At 41.4% G+C, this 14,116-nt stretch overlaps 1 protein-coding gene across 3 annotated transcripts in view; it reads right to left on the bottom strand.

Annotated features, from left to right (window-relative positions):
- Positions 1–14,116, bottom strand: part of SORCS2 (sortilin related VPS10 domain containing receptor 2) — a 2,879,055-nt gene that overhangs the window by 1,904,936 nt on the left and 960,003 nt on the right. The window lies entirely within an intron of this gene.

The raw sequence follows: 14,116 nt of genomic DNA, 5'->3' as shown, positions 1-14,116 counted from the left end.
GGCAATATTTTCTGTCGTGTCTTGGTTTCCAGTTCTCATAGAGATATATTTTTTTTCTCCCACTTCTCATAGATGCCCTGGAGGTGGCACAACAGGGTAATTGCGGCATAAAACTCGGAAGTGTCACCCTTATCCCCCACAGGCTGCACACTTCTGTCACAGTGCTGGGCACATGCCTTTATGGGGGAATTCATAGCCACACCTGAAGCATGATTTGTTGGTTCCCTTGGCTCCTTCTGGCAGTGTCAGCATCAGTTTCTTAACAGTTTCTTGGTGTATAGGTGTGGGGGACAGCTTTACCCTGCCCAGCTGCTGCCTCACAGGAGTGCCAGTGGGGCGTGGGACTCCGTGCTTCGCACACGAATAAGGAGGCCCACGAGGTTATGACTGTCTTCAACTCCATTTAATAACTATACTGAGGAATTCACATCCTCACTGTCATTTCCCTTTTCAACATCCCCCCAACCCTCTACCCGCCTCTAACTTGACAAGGCCAAACACCCAACGTGACATCTAGATGCTGCTTTCTTGAAGGTCCAGCTACTTGAAGTAGATATGCAAGAGAGGGGGCCAATATCCTACTTAGGTGGTAAGTGCACTTTCCGAGTGGAGGAACAGTGAAATGTGCCAGTGTAGCTACCAACTCATGATGCTCTACTACAAGAAAATGCTGTGTTTTAGGTTAAATAAAATGTACCCCTTCAACCACCAATACAATACATGCCTTTGTTAGATTTCCAATTATTTCTTCCTTTTCCACAAATTTTTATCATTTCTGTTATGGCCGGCATGGATATCGCGAGTCAGGGGCTCTTGGCAAAACTGTCAGTGTGCAGCAGACTAGGCAGCATGGACTCAAGAAGACCTGAAGAACACAGTTGAGTCAGCAAGGCCTGGACCATGTGATTAAGAAAGGCTCACAATCTTACACGCCATACACGGATGAACAGTAGCATGGGTCGCATTCTGCAGGAAGTGCAAAATGGCACAGACTTTAAAGACAATGGACCTCATTACAAGTTTGCCGGTCCAGAAACAACGGTGCCGGGAAGCTTACCAGCACCGGTGTTTCCGGACCGGCAAACTACGAGTCTGCTGGCGGACCAGCCTGCAGACTTTGACAGAAGCACCGGCACTGTTGCGCACAGTGCTGGTGCTACCGTCCTCCCCATTCCCAATGAGGAGTAACAATTGCCGCCTCCTGACTTGCATGACCACCGGGGCTGTAATGCTCTAGTTATTCTGGCAAGTCAGATGCCAATAATTCATCACAAGTCTGGCAGCAGCCTGCCGGTTTTACCAGCACGGCTTCCGCTGGACTCGTAATGAGGCCCAATATCTTTGTGTTATTAACATTCGTGCCATTTTGCAACAGGTTTCCTAGATAAGCAGGGTTCACAGAGTGTAAAATAGTCTCCACGTGTTTCTCTGCTCCGTGCTGGTAAACCGCAAGCATCTCCTCTCATACCCAACCGAGGATTCATGCCTGAAATAATCAGGTGGAATTCATAGGGATTCTTTGTTTTGCTGACCACATGCACTTATGGCCACATGGAGAAGTAGAGTATCAGAATAACCTGGAGATGTGAATGAATACCATCGTGGACAGGGTCTTTTGTGGGCTAGCAACACCCTTTTTAAAATGAGCTGGGATATTATGATTTGGAAATGAAACCTTCAGAGGCCTGATGAGTAGTTGTAGTTTTCTGTCATCACAATGTCAGTGGGCACTCTATGAGGAGTATCATGAGGATGTGTATCGCCGTCTCTTTTGAGATCTCATATAAGCTCTGGAGTCCCAGAGTGCTTTCACACAAAGGTAGGCATACTCATTTGTGAGTGGACATGCAGTCAGACCAATGGGTGACCAACTTGACATAGAATAAAAAGTACTGGCTTTGGTCACGCTTAAAAGTCAGTCTTGGCAGAAAAAGACACCAGCTGTACAAGGAATCAGATGTGGTTTCCATTTGCCAATACTCACCTGTTTTTTCATAAACTGTCCTTTCATTAAATTATGTTATGATGCACCACCACCCAAGCACAGAGCTCTATGCAGGGAGGCATATTTGTCTTATTATTTATGTTAAGTATAGTTGGGTCTCCAGACCCCACTTTGATCGAAACAAAAATAAATGCTTCTATTATAGGATGATGGAAAACTGTGGGCGTCCCAAAGAGGCTGAAATGGTTGTCTTGCATTAGGTGCAAAGTATCTGAGAAGACCTGGGCCAACTTTATCAAAAGTGGTCCGCAGGCACCTGTGAATCTTCTAGTCAGATTCAGGTGGGTTCATGTTCGGGCTGATTCTTAGGAAAAAAACATAAACTTAATACCTTGGAATGCTTGAGGAAGGGAAATAAAGCTTAAGGGAAAGGGTGGGGTTGGGTAAAGATTGGTGGGGGTTAGCAATAGCAAATGGAATAGATCTGTGCATCTGTGAATGTTATCCAAGTAAGCATGCACACACAAATCTGACATAAAATAGCTCAGTAGAATATATCACCTACTGTAGAGACCTATGTATAGCATGCAGGTCCCAGGGTTGAATCTGGTCAAGCCAAACCTAACCTTTCATATTTTTGAAGTTGATCAAATGAGTACAATTGAAGTGGGGAATTGTATGACTGGGTGTCACACCAGCAGAGTTAGTCACATGTCAGAAAGCCCTGTGTCTGCTTTTCTTTGTTCAAAGGGAAATTGAGTAGTATTGAGGTTTATAATAGGAGTATAGTATTTCAGCATATAGAATCCATAACATGCATGGACCTCTGAAAAGCATTTAGAGCTGTGGAAGAGACAGTCATGTATTAAGGGTGCATGAGCTTTCATTCTGCTGAGTTTGCCTCCATGAGGACTAATTAAGTTATTTATTTAATAATAGGATGAGCCCATGTCTGCAGGCCCATGACTTTAGAAAGGCCATTAGGGCAGAAGCACTGTCAGTAACCATGATGTAGCCTCTAATATACCTTAAAGGAAAACCAATTAGTCAAGTAGGATTGCAATGTTATGAGTTATGTACCTGGGAAAAGCACTATCTACAGTGAAGGCCTCGAAAATGTGGATGGCACACGTGATGGAATGCACTAGCGTGTTAAACTCTCTCCCCCTCTATCTATTTATGTTTATGCCTTTATAATGCGCATTAGGCCCAAAGGCAACAGGGCGCAACAACCAACAGGCAAACAAGCACAGGGTCACAATAAAACAAAAGTTAATAAAAACATATTACAAGTTAAATCAAAGTTAAAAACATAAAAACAATAAAACAACACAACCACATAATAGGTTAAAAACTAAAACCAGTAAAAGAGGAGTGATACATTAAAACCTTCCAGGTAAAATAAAAAAAAGTCTGAGTGAAGAGTCCCAGCTCAACAGCACAGGCACATTATTCCAAAGGTACAGAGCTACAAGTGTAAAAGAGCGCTTTCCAGCTTTCTCCAAGTTTATGCGAGGTAATACCAGCTGGTTACTCAGGTTAGATTTAAAAAACCTGGAGTTTTGCTTTACTTGCAGTGTTCTTTTGAGACGAGCCAGACTTTTACCATGAAGGCATTTGTGAGAGATGTAAGAATCCTAATGCTTAGATGCTCTTTAGGGGTAGCCAGTGCAGAGTCGCCGTGCTGGGGTGACATGAGCTCTGCGATTAAGCCGGGACACAATCCTGACAGTACTATTCTGCACCACTAAACGTTTTGATCGATTTTTTGTTGTACCGACCAGTAAGCTACCTGAATAGTCTATTTTTATGGTATGGGCCAACATGGCACAATTATCATCAGAAATAAATGGCTGAATATGACAAAGCAGCTTTAAATAAGAAGAGGAAATCACTTAATTCACTTGATCATTCATTTAGAGCATGGAATCAAGATATACTACAAGGGTTTTTACCTTCGGGAGGACAGTCAAGGAACATTGAGCAATTATAAAATTCTTAGAAAAGAGAGACAATTTGCAAGTCTTTGTTGTTATGTTATGTTATGTTATGTTATAGATACTTATATATCACAACAATCACCAACTGGGCATCCTGCCACTTAAAGTAGGTAGAAAAAGAGAATAACAAGTTCATAACAAAGAAGTTTTCAAAGAGCGACGGAAAGACATATGATGTTCAATGGAGCGAACAGATAGTGGTGATGTGTTCCCATGACGAGCCCCAGACACCAAAAAAGAGCGACCACCTAGTAGGACCCATTTGAACTGGGGGACAGCGATCAATAAAGCATCAGAGGGCAACAAAGAGGAATGTAATGAGCAAACTTGTCTTGCAGATATTCAGGGCCCATCGGATAGAAAGCCTGATGTACCAAGCAAAGAGCTTTAAACTCGATACGTTTAGTAATGGGCAGCCAATGAAATCTACAGAGAATAGGAGAAATGTGACCACAAAACTGAGTAGCAGCAGCAGCTCTTGCAGCAGAGTTTTGCAAGATCTGGAGACAAAGTAACAAATAAGCGGGTTGAGGTTAATAAATTAATCTCAAATTGCAGACATAAATAAAGAAACTACTGGAGGGTGGAGATGAATCGGTAGAAAAGGAAGAATTTTACATAATAGCTTAAGTTTAAAATAGCCCCTCTGACACACCCTTGTTTGTTGCCGACCAATAGAAGTTCAGCCATTGCTCCATTCAAGGCAAGCCCATTATGTGCCATCCAACTTTGAATTAAATCAAAGATGGCATTCGTTTTGACCAGGTCCACATTATAGTCATCTGCGAGCTGGAGCAGGATGTGTGTGTAATCTGCATAATTGGTATGCAAAATATCCTTTTTGTTCAATAAATCAAACAGGTGCTTTGTACAAATATTGCAAAGAGTGGGCGACAAACAAGTACCCTGTGGAACACCACACAAAAGCTCAGCGGGGGATGCCATAGCAGTTTTGCAAAAAAAAAACTGTCCGATCTGCCAGATAAGAAAGAAAAGACCCAGTCAGCTGCCTTCTTAGAAAAGAAGGCATTCGCCTGGACTCTATTAAAAAGAATATCAAAATCAACCAAACTGATTGCAGCTGATAGATCTAATAAGACCAGTAAGGATAAATGACCCACATCCATCATTTCTAGCATGCTAGACTTAAGGTCCAAAAGAGATGATTCAGTCCCATGATGAGCTCTAAATCCAGATTGTCTAGAACCCAGAACATTATACTCATCAAAGTGAGCCTTTACTTGTAAGTAGGCCAAACGAACTAATATTTTCTACCGAAAAGGCACACTTGTGATAGGATGATAGCAGGGATACTCAGATGCAATGATCTTCTTTTTTTAGTAATAGGGTAATCCAGGCCTGCTTAATACATGCAGGAACAGATGAAGATAAGAAAGATGCATTCATAAAATTAGTGATCACAGGCTTTAGAACCAAGGCACAAGATGTAACAATCTTAGATGGACAGGGGTCTCTAGAACAGTTGGTACTGTATCACTGCCAACACAGCAGCCTCAGAGAACTCAGCAAAATAGAAAGACCGGATTCTAGATGAGCAAGGTAAAGACCTTGCTATAGGATCAGAGACACAAGACTTTTTAAGAGAAATAGCATCTTTAAGGGAGGAAACCTTCCCCAATAATGTCTGCTGTATATTGTATATATATCGTTTTTAAAAGTGTTCCTTGGAACCAGAAGCAGCAAAATTAATGCATAAATCAGAGTGTTCTTGCAGGAACGTAGGTCTCTTACATCTTGACTAAACCAAGACTGAGAATTTGTTCCTGCCATGATGTATTTACATACTGTCACTGGTGCAATACTATCAAGGGCTGTAGCTAGATTCTGGAAATAACAGTTCGCTAATGTATCCGGGTGATGGAGGAGCACGAAGTAAGCACATGATCCACAAGAGGAGCAAGAGACAGTCGCATTACATTATGTCAGCTATGTTTTTCAACCAATGTCCTTTGAGCAAACACTCGCTGTTGTAGCTGAGGAACCAGGAGAGAAAATACAATGAAAACATTATTGGACCATAGACACAAAATAATCTCACGGGGGTCCAGAGGGATACCTAAAGTATACAACAATCTAGGATATAACCATCCTTATGTGTTGGAGCATGAATAACTTGATCAAAACCAAGATCACCAAAAATAGTTGCTAACAGAGGTAGCCAGGCGATCCTGAGTATCACAGTGCCATAGATTAAAATCACCCAAGATGACAATTTTGGAGGTTGGTTTAACAAAAGAATGAAGCAACGTACAAAATTGTTCTTCAGAAGTGGATATATTGTGTGGAGGTCTGTATAGTATAAAAGAGCAGTAAGAAGTATGATTAACCAGCAATTTAACAAGTAATAATTCCACTTCTCCAGGAGCTTCAACAGTAACTTGATGTATGTACAATGATTTTCTATATATAATGGCAACACCTCCACCTATGCCAGCAGGTCTATTCATACTAAAAATATGGTAATCCACAGGTACAGCTAAGGCCAAATCTGGACCAGAGGCCTCTGATAGCCAAGTCTTAGTTAGAAAGGTAATATCAATTTAGTTGTCCAAAATGTAGTCAGCAACCTGAATGGAGTGCTTGACCAGTGACAGTTTGTTGAGGAGAATACAGGAAATGGGTTGATTAGATAGCTTACGGGCACAGTGCCTGCCGATGTCCTACTATAACTATTACTGCCTAATTAATGATCGAGCCAAGAATAACCCCTTGATCCAAGACCAACCCAGTGTGGAGGTTAACAGAGCGATCCTCCAAATTACAACTATCAATGAGTGGAGAAGTAGGGGAAGATGGTATAGTCTCATCACTTTGACCGCAAATAGCAGCTACACAAGACAGAGCAGGAAGTGCAGATGTAAAAGCACCATCCGACATGCTAGGATCACCAACACTCGGACTGGCATTTGTGTCCAAGCACCAAGAACCATACGATGTTGCTAAAAAAGCCATTACATTCCACATTAAAAGAGATGTTACAAGAATTACTGACCTCACTGGGCTGATGTAGCCGATTCACATTGCATGTTGCAGGCTTAGAGTAAACTGGGTCGGTCAAGTCATGGCGAGCGTAGTGGAAATAGATGGTGAGAGTGCTAGGGAGAGATATTTCTCTAAGATGGATTTACTACGCCATTTGCGAAAAACTGATGAGTGAAATGAAGGGTCCATGAATGTGGGAAACACAACAGCAAAGAGAAAATATGTAGTAGGTCAAAGGTGGGAGAACAAGAACTGTACCTGCAGTAATTGCGTTCAATCACTAACGGCGTACGAACCAGCACAAACCGGCTTTGCAGACGCACTTGCACTGATGGGCCTGTTGGGCAATATGCACTTCCTGTCAACTATGAATCATGGAAGATGTAGTTCCTAAATATTTGAAGTTAGTTCGGGAGGATAGATCAGGGGCAACGTGCTCACCTTGGAAGCAAGACGACACGTAGCAACATCGGTTTGATCCCTGGGTCCGCGCTTCGAAACCTCTGGGTATTAAGCACGTTATAAATAACCTATCATATCATATCATATCATATCATATCATAGTAGCAGCCCTATGTACCATGAGGCTCTGATAATGTAATGTGAACTAAGGGCAACGAAATATGTAAATGCTGAGCTCTGCCATCTACAATCCCAAAGCATTTGCACCACAAAGCAAAAAGTAATTAGGTCATTTTCAATACACACACGCTAGCTCATTACACAAACCGGCTCCACACACCACACCTGTTGGGCAAATAGATGTGCTTCCTGTCAACTATGAATAATGGAAGATGTATTTGCTAAATATTTGAAGTTAGTTTTAGCAGACCTATGTCCCGTGTGGTTCTCTCGTTCTCTCTCTTTCTCCCTCTCTCTCTCATTTTCCATCCCTCCCTTCCTCCAATTAGCCCTAGGAAAAACATTGCCCAAATGCAAATATGCATTATTTGAATGTATCGCGGTTTATTTCACGGTCACACTCAACTCAGGGAGTTCCTTTCGCCCCAATCAAAGTGGCGCACAACAAAGCACTATTATTTTGTTAAACTTCAATTTGGTGAGGCCTCCAACCCGTATTGCACCCAATCCCAACAAATATCCGGTGCCACAATGGACTAGGTACCAGGTCATTGTGTATTAAGAATATAGATGTATTCATGTATTAATTTATTTAAACCAAATTCGACAGACTAATATCAACCATCAATGGCTTCCATAATGGTACCAACAGAGAGATAAACACAATTTCCCACAGTTTTTCTTTTCAAATCACTCACCAATACAGAAAAAGAACAATCCAAGGCACAGAGTGATTGCTGATTTGGTCATAATGCATTTTCTCCCACCAACCCCCACCCTCCAAACATCAATTAGATTTGACCCCTCAGAACTGAAGGCAAGTGGTAGAGAGTGGGAACACAACAGGAAAATTATTTTGGGTTCTGATAGAAAAATGTACTCTTTGGAAAAGAGATTCCATGGGAAACATTGTTTTGCATCTATTGCTACAGGGGCAAAATGAGGGAAAGAAAAACAATGGGAAAATGTGTTTGGCCTCAGCTAAAAATAACAGGCAGGGCTTTGTGGTTTGGGGAAACGCACAGTGGTAAAAAAGAAGCAATTTTTTTCCACCACACTTGCAAAGGAAATACAAGGCTTCACACTTCTGATTTAAAATGAAGGTGATCAATGGGGAATTTTGTTTTGCACCCTGCACACTCACTTGGAAACAGGGTTTTGGAGATTCATTGTTTTGGATTCAGGACTCCACTTTTCTGTACTTAAGTCAGGGATTTTCTTGCATATAGTCAATCAAATCATTATGTCTATACTGTCTTAAAACACACTGGAAGAGTTTTTAGTTTAGATTGCTAACAAAACGCATCCCGTGAATTCTATAGAGGAATCAATTGATTTACTTTAATTAAATATGCTAAGGATCTCCACAGACAAACAAGTATTTTGCTATGGGGAAATAACTAAAACAATACTTGAAAATGCATGGCCTACACAGGCTGTGGCTTTGGGATAGTTAGAGAGGCCTTCGAATGGGCATCAGGAAAAACCTGGGCACCTCTGGGACTGCAATGGTGTCAGTCAATGATAGTCCACTCTGGCTCCTCCAAGGGGCCTGAGTCAGCATCTTTTTATCCTGGTCCCTGTCTCCAATGCAAGGTTTGGGGCCTCTCTGATATTGTGTTTTTCGCAAGAGTTCAGCAGCAGGTTTCCTCCCGGAATAAAGTGAAAAGACTAGTTCTGATGCAAACTGGTCTACGTATAGAGCAAATGGCATCACAAACTTGTTATGATTCTCGCGGAAGGGATTGGTTGGTTCTCTCCACCCTTCTCCCACCTGTGTGCTAATAGGACAAGGAGTTGAGGGGTGTGAGTTAGGAAAGCTGACGGAAGTGAAAGCTTTGTCATCCCAAAGTGACATATGGGTTTGGCATGTTGAATCTCTGAAAATCTATTAACATGGCAAGTACCCTAATTTTTCAAATCTTTACATATCCACAAGGCCTTCTGGGGCATCAATACCTTCAACTCTCTCTTCCTGAATATCTTCCTTCTCGAGCTCTTCGCTCATCCACCTCCAACTCCCTCAGGATCAGTCGCTTCTCCAAGCCACGAGTTGGTGGTAGATCTCTTTCTTCTGCTGGGGCCTCCCTCTGGAACAGCCTCTCTGCCTCCCTGAAACTTGAGGAGATCCATCTCTGGTTCTGGAAGCACCTCAAAACCTTTCTCTTTGCTTCTGCTTTTTCTCACCCTCTCCCCTGCTGACCTCCTGGCTGAAACTGCAACTGCACTGGTTACCTGGCCACCCCCTGATCTCGGGCCCAAGTCACTCTCCCACCAGACACTCACACCTGCACTGCCTGCCTGCCAACCCCCGCACTTGCAGACTATTTCTGCATCCATACAGTCCCATCAGGTGTCAATTGCTGATGCACTTGACACCTGATGTCTGCACTTACCTTTGTACTTGCCACCTGCTGGCCGTTACTTTTACTTATTGTTATTATTCTATTCCCATGTACTGCACTATCCCTTTCCCTCCCCCGCACTTTCCCTCTTCCCCATCCCATGCACGTGCGCGATCTGAATGATACCTGGCCTAGTAGGATTGTTGTGTGGGATGTATTGACCCACTCTGCTATACTATGCAGCCTCACTCTGCTATCTATGCTGCGAGAAACAGCAAAATGACGGCAAAACCCTTGTGTGTGCCAAAACCTCCAAAACCGCATTTTTCAACACACAAAAAGATGGCTGCACAACCTGCCACCCATGGTGGAACAGAGCACACGCTGCAGGAAAAGTGCCATTGGGCTCCATGACAAGTAAACATGGAGTACAGAGGGAGCAGCAGCGCTATTGCAAGTGAAACTCCAAAATTTGCCTGTAAATTACATATACTTTGCTGCTGAAACTACAAAATTCCAGTACATTACACTTTCCAACACTCAAAATCTTGCTTGGCGCTAAAATTCAGTTAATCTAATGAAGCACTGTGAACTTACAAGTTCCTGAAATGTTAAGAGCAAAACATTTTCTCAGCAAAACTGGATTGCCTGTGAATGACAATTCCTTTAAAAAATCTGTGTGCAGCCACAGTGGGCTACTTGTGAGTGACAGCCCCTGTCAAATGGGCTCTCCTGATTAAAGTTTAAAGTTGTCTAAAACTAAAGATCTGCCGGATTAGCAAATATAAAAGGACTGTTTCTGAAAGTAACACGGATTTTAGTTGTTTTGATCCCACAAGTTTAAATCTAAGAATGTAAGTTATCTATGTTATCTGATGCAACAAGTTTGTTTTATGCTGGATTTCCATTCAAGAAATTAAGAATTAACTTAGGCTGGCTGGGCCTGCAAGAGGTTGAAAAAAAAACTGTGTAGCATATTCTGAACAGGAATGGCAATATATGTGGTTTTATGGGAACGGTATTCATGCTAGAATTGTTAAACTTTGCACACACATTCCTATGGTAAACACGCATATTTGTGGAAATTTGGAGAAAGTTTGGAAAATGTTTTCAGGGCAAAATGGACAAAATACTGCAAAAAGGCGAAACAAGGTCTCACAGCTGTGGGACTTTGATGAACAGGTACTCCAGAAAATATGTAATCCTTGTTTGTGATTTTTGTAGAGGTTACAAATGTGTAAATATGTATTTAGGATAACATTTGATTTTGATATTAGTGCTAGGGGAGGTTTCTAAGTATTTTAAAAATCAAACCATAAACTTGACATCATCTGCCATTGATCCAATCACTCGGATGCAAGGCAGAGATGAGACTCTGATCCAATCCCAGTTCACAGGGGCAAGTTTAGTTAAGCCGGCCCATACACCCATTTTTGTGATGTCATTGGGAAGGATAAATAGAGACCGCTGACAACACATAGAGACGCTCTCTTCTGATTCCAGCAAAGCACTCTGATCCAGCCTTCAACATCCAGCCTTCAACATCCTTAGAGATTCAGATGCAAATCACCAGGCCAAGCAGTAGCTGAACCATTTTCAGCTAGGCATCAATACTCAATTAATCCTCAACTAATACTTACAAACCAGTGAAGTGTTGTGGTATGGGAAAGTATCCAGAAACCATCTGGCTTGCTACCTTAAATGCTTACCTGCTGAACTCGCCATCCCGCTGATCTGAAATATCCAGAAACAAGAAGGGCAGATCCAGTGCAGTTCCGGTGACTGGCCTAGCTGATCCTAGCTGATGTGCTGTCCTTCCCTGATAGACCCGATCCATTGACCAGAATCTTGACAGGCCAAAAATCCTAAATCCCAGTGGATTGTGAATATTAACAGGATGCTAGAGAACTATTGTATACTTGGCCTTATCTTGTTCCACCCTCATCTCTGAACTATCCTTACTTTCCTAACCAGTAACAGTGTCAAAATCGTTAGTGCTATCTTATTCTGTCTAGTTGCTAAAGCGTCATTTTCATAGTCATTTATATTTGTGTAACTCTTATCCAAAAATCCTACTTCCAGTGTTTGGACTGGTTCCGCTGGGGAAGGCGCTGGGGATCTGTTACTGAAGTCATGAATCAGTCTCAGAGCTTACTTCGTCCAAACCTGGTTGTCTAGCCTGCATGCTCTAGTCTTGAGTAAAAGCATAATCCATATATTCTGGTTTTAAACTGATGTTCTTGTCCAAATTCATGTCTTTATTTTAGAAAAACACCTCCCACTAAATCCTCCATAATTCCCTCAGTTTTAAAGATAGAAACAAAATGTTAACACCTGCTGATACCTAACATCCTTAGCTATATCCACAACTAAAAACCACATTGCGAAACAGTGTAGTTGACCGTTTTGTATCAAAAATTCATAGTAAAAGTTTGCCGCGAATGTACATGTTGTAAATGTTTTACACGTGTGAATTGCCTTTAAATTATTTCCCACTTTGCCTTTGAAATTCCAAAAGTTTTCTTTTGATTAAATCATTGCTTTTGATTGCTTGCATCCATTCAAAGCGGCTCCCATCGAAATGTATAATAATTTAAGCATTTTTTAACACATTTAGTGTTTTTGTTCAGCCAGTTTCAAAGCGATTCTGACAGTTGAAAAGTCAAATCTGTTTTTCTCTTTTGTTTAAAGAGGGAAGGTGGGAGTGATATTCTGTTTGTTCTGTATTATTCCTGAGTGCCTGCTCTCTCCTCACATCTATTTAAATTGCCTATTGGTGGGTTGAGGGGTGTTGCAGGGGGAACCTCTATCCACAGTGCTATCTGTTCCAAAAGTATTATTTTCTTTGCTGCATTCTTTTTGTGTTCATTACCTGATTCCCAGTGCATTAAAGATATTATTCATTGTTCTTGTTACCCCATTGGTGATGGTTGTTATCTATTAAAAATATATTGTGATTTTAAATTCTAAATAATTAAATAAATATTTACTGTTACAACTAGCCTGATTCCTGCTTTAGTGTGACCAGGGAGGGGTATTTTGAGAAGGGTGTGATATGAGTGGTATATCATTCAGAATATTGAACTTATAGATAACAATAAATAAGGTTTTAATTTGCGCACCACATGCTAGACGAGACTTGGGTGTGTGCCTGATAGAAATCCCTTACAGCTGTCTGTCCTCTCTTTGTTCTCCCTCCTTTGCCTCATCGCACCTTGAAACACTTGTGTATAGGCGCGTTATAAATGCCATATCATATCATTTATGGATATATTTTTAAGAACTACATTTTAAGGCAAATCAGATGATGCTAATCTGAAGTCAGCACGCCCTTCATATGCAGAGATATAGTTTTTCTTCGGTTACACAGTAGCCGCATCAGTGAAAAATATGACGCTTCATAGTTCCCATGTTAAATTTGTCCTTCACCCTCACACCAACTTTCAAATCTATTGGAATCATGGGAAGGCCCAAATCAAATGTAACTTCTGTTATGTTTATCACACAAAAATCATTTAGGCATGGTTCAAAGGGGACACTGTCACCTTTAATAAAAGTCTGGACTGAGCGTTGTGGTATATACACTGCCCTTTTTATGCAATAGAATTTATTTTTCTATTAATCTAACCCCAGCTTCACAGGCCTCACTCACTCTAGCCCCCACCTTTGTTCCACTAAGTTTAATTTCCCCTTAAAAATGTGACTGGTCAGATGCTGGGTCTTAGCCTATCACTTCTGCTGAAAAACAGACAGGGCTTTATCTATTTCCACCATGATTTCCATCAATGGCAGTGTATTTCTTTGTATGCTTAAGCAATGGACCTGATAGATTGTTGATAACCAGACCTCCCTCTCTGGGACAATCAGAGGAAAGGTCTTTAAGGTTAAAGTGTCATTTCAGTAGAAATTCCCATCTGCATGTACAATTCTGCAAGAAATGGCTTTTAAACTCACACACAATGCATTTTACAAGAAGCATTTTATAAGGCATCTGGGCCTTATATCCATGTGCAATGTATTTCTGTAATCTCACAGTGGCAAAAGACATGAGTATCACTTCTGGAGTGTCCATACACAGGGCAGTTATATGAGAACACCATGTTCACCAGTGAGCACTTCTCTTTGAAAAACGATGTTATATTATTTCTTATAATTGTAATAAGCTTGGTTTCACTTGAGATTTCTGACACACAATCTGGTATTACATTGAGGATAATGTACATGCTGCTAGCTGCCTCTTT

Source organism: Ambystoma mexicanum, chromosome 6q, assembly GCF_040938575.1.
Source record: "Ambystoma mexicanum isolate Mex_15411 chromosome 6q, UKY_AmexF1_1, whole genome shotgun sequence".
NCBI classification, from domain to species: domain Eukaryota; kingdom Metazoa; phylum Chordata; class Amphibia; order Caudata; family Ambystomatidae; genus Ambystoma; species Ambystoma mexicanum.
The sequence above is the reverse complement of the archived record's forward strand: the minus strand, read 5'-3'. Positions and strand labels throughout refer to the sequence as shown.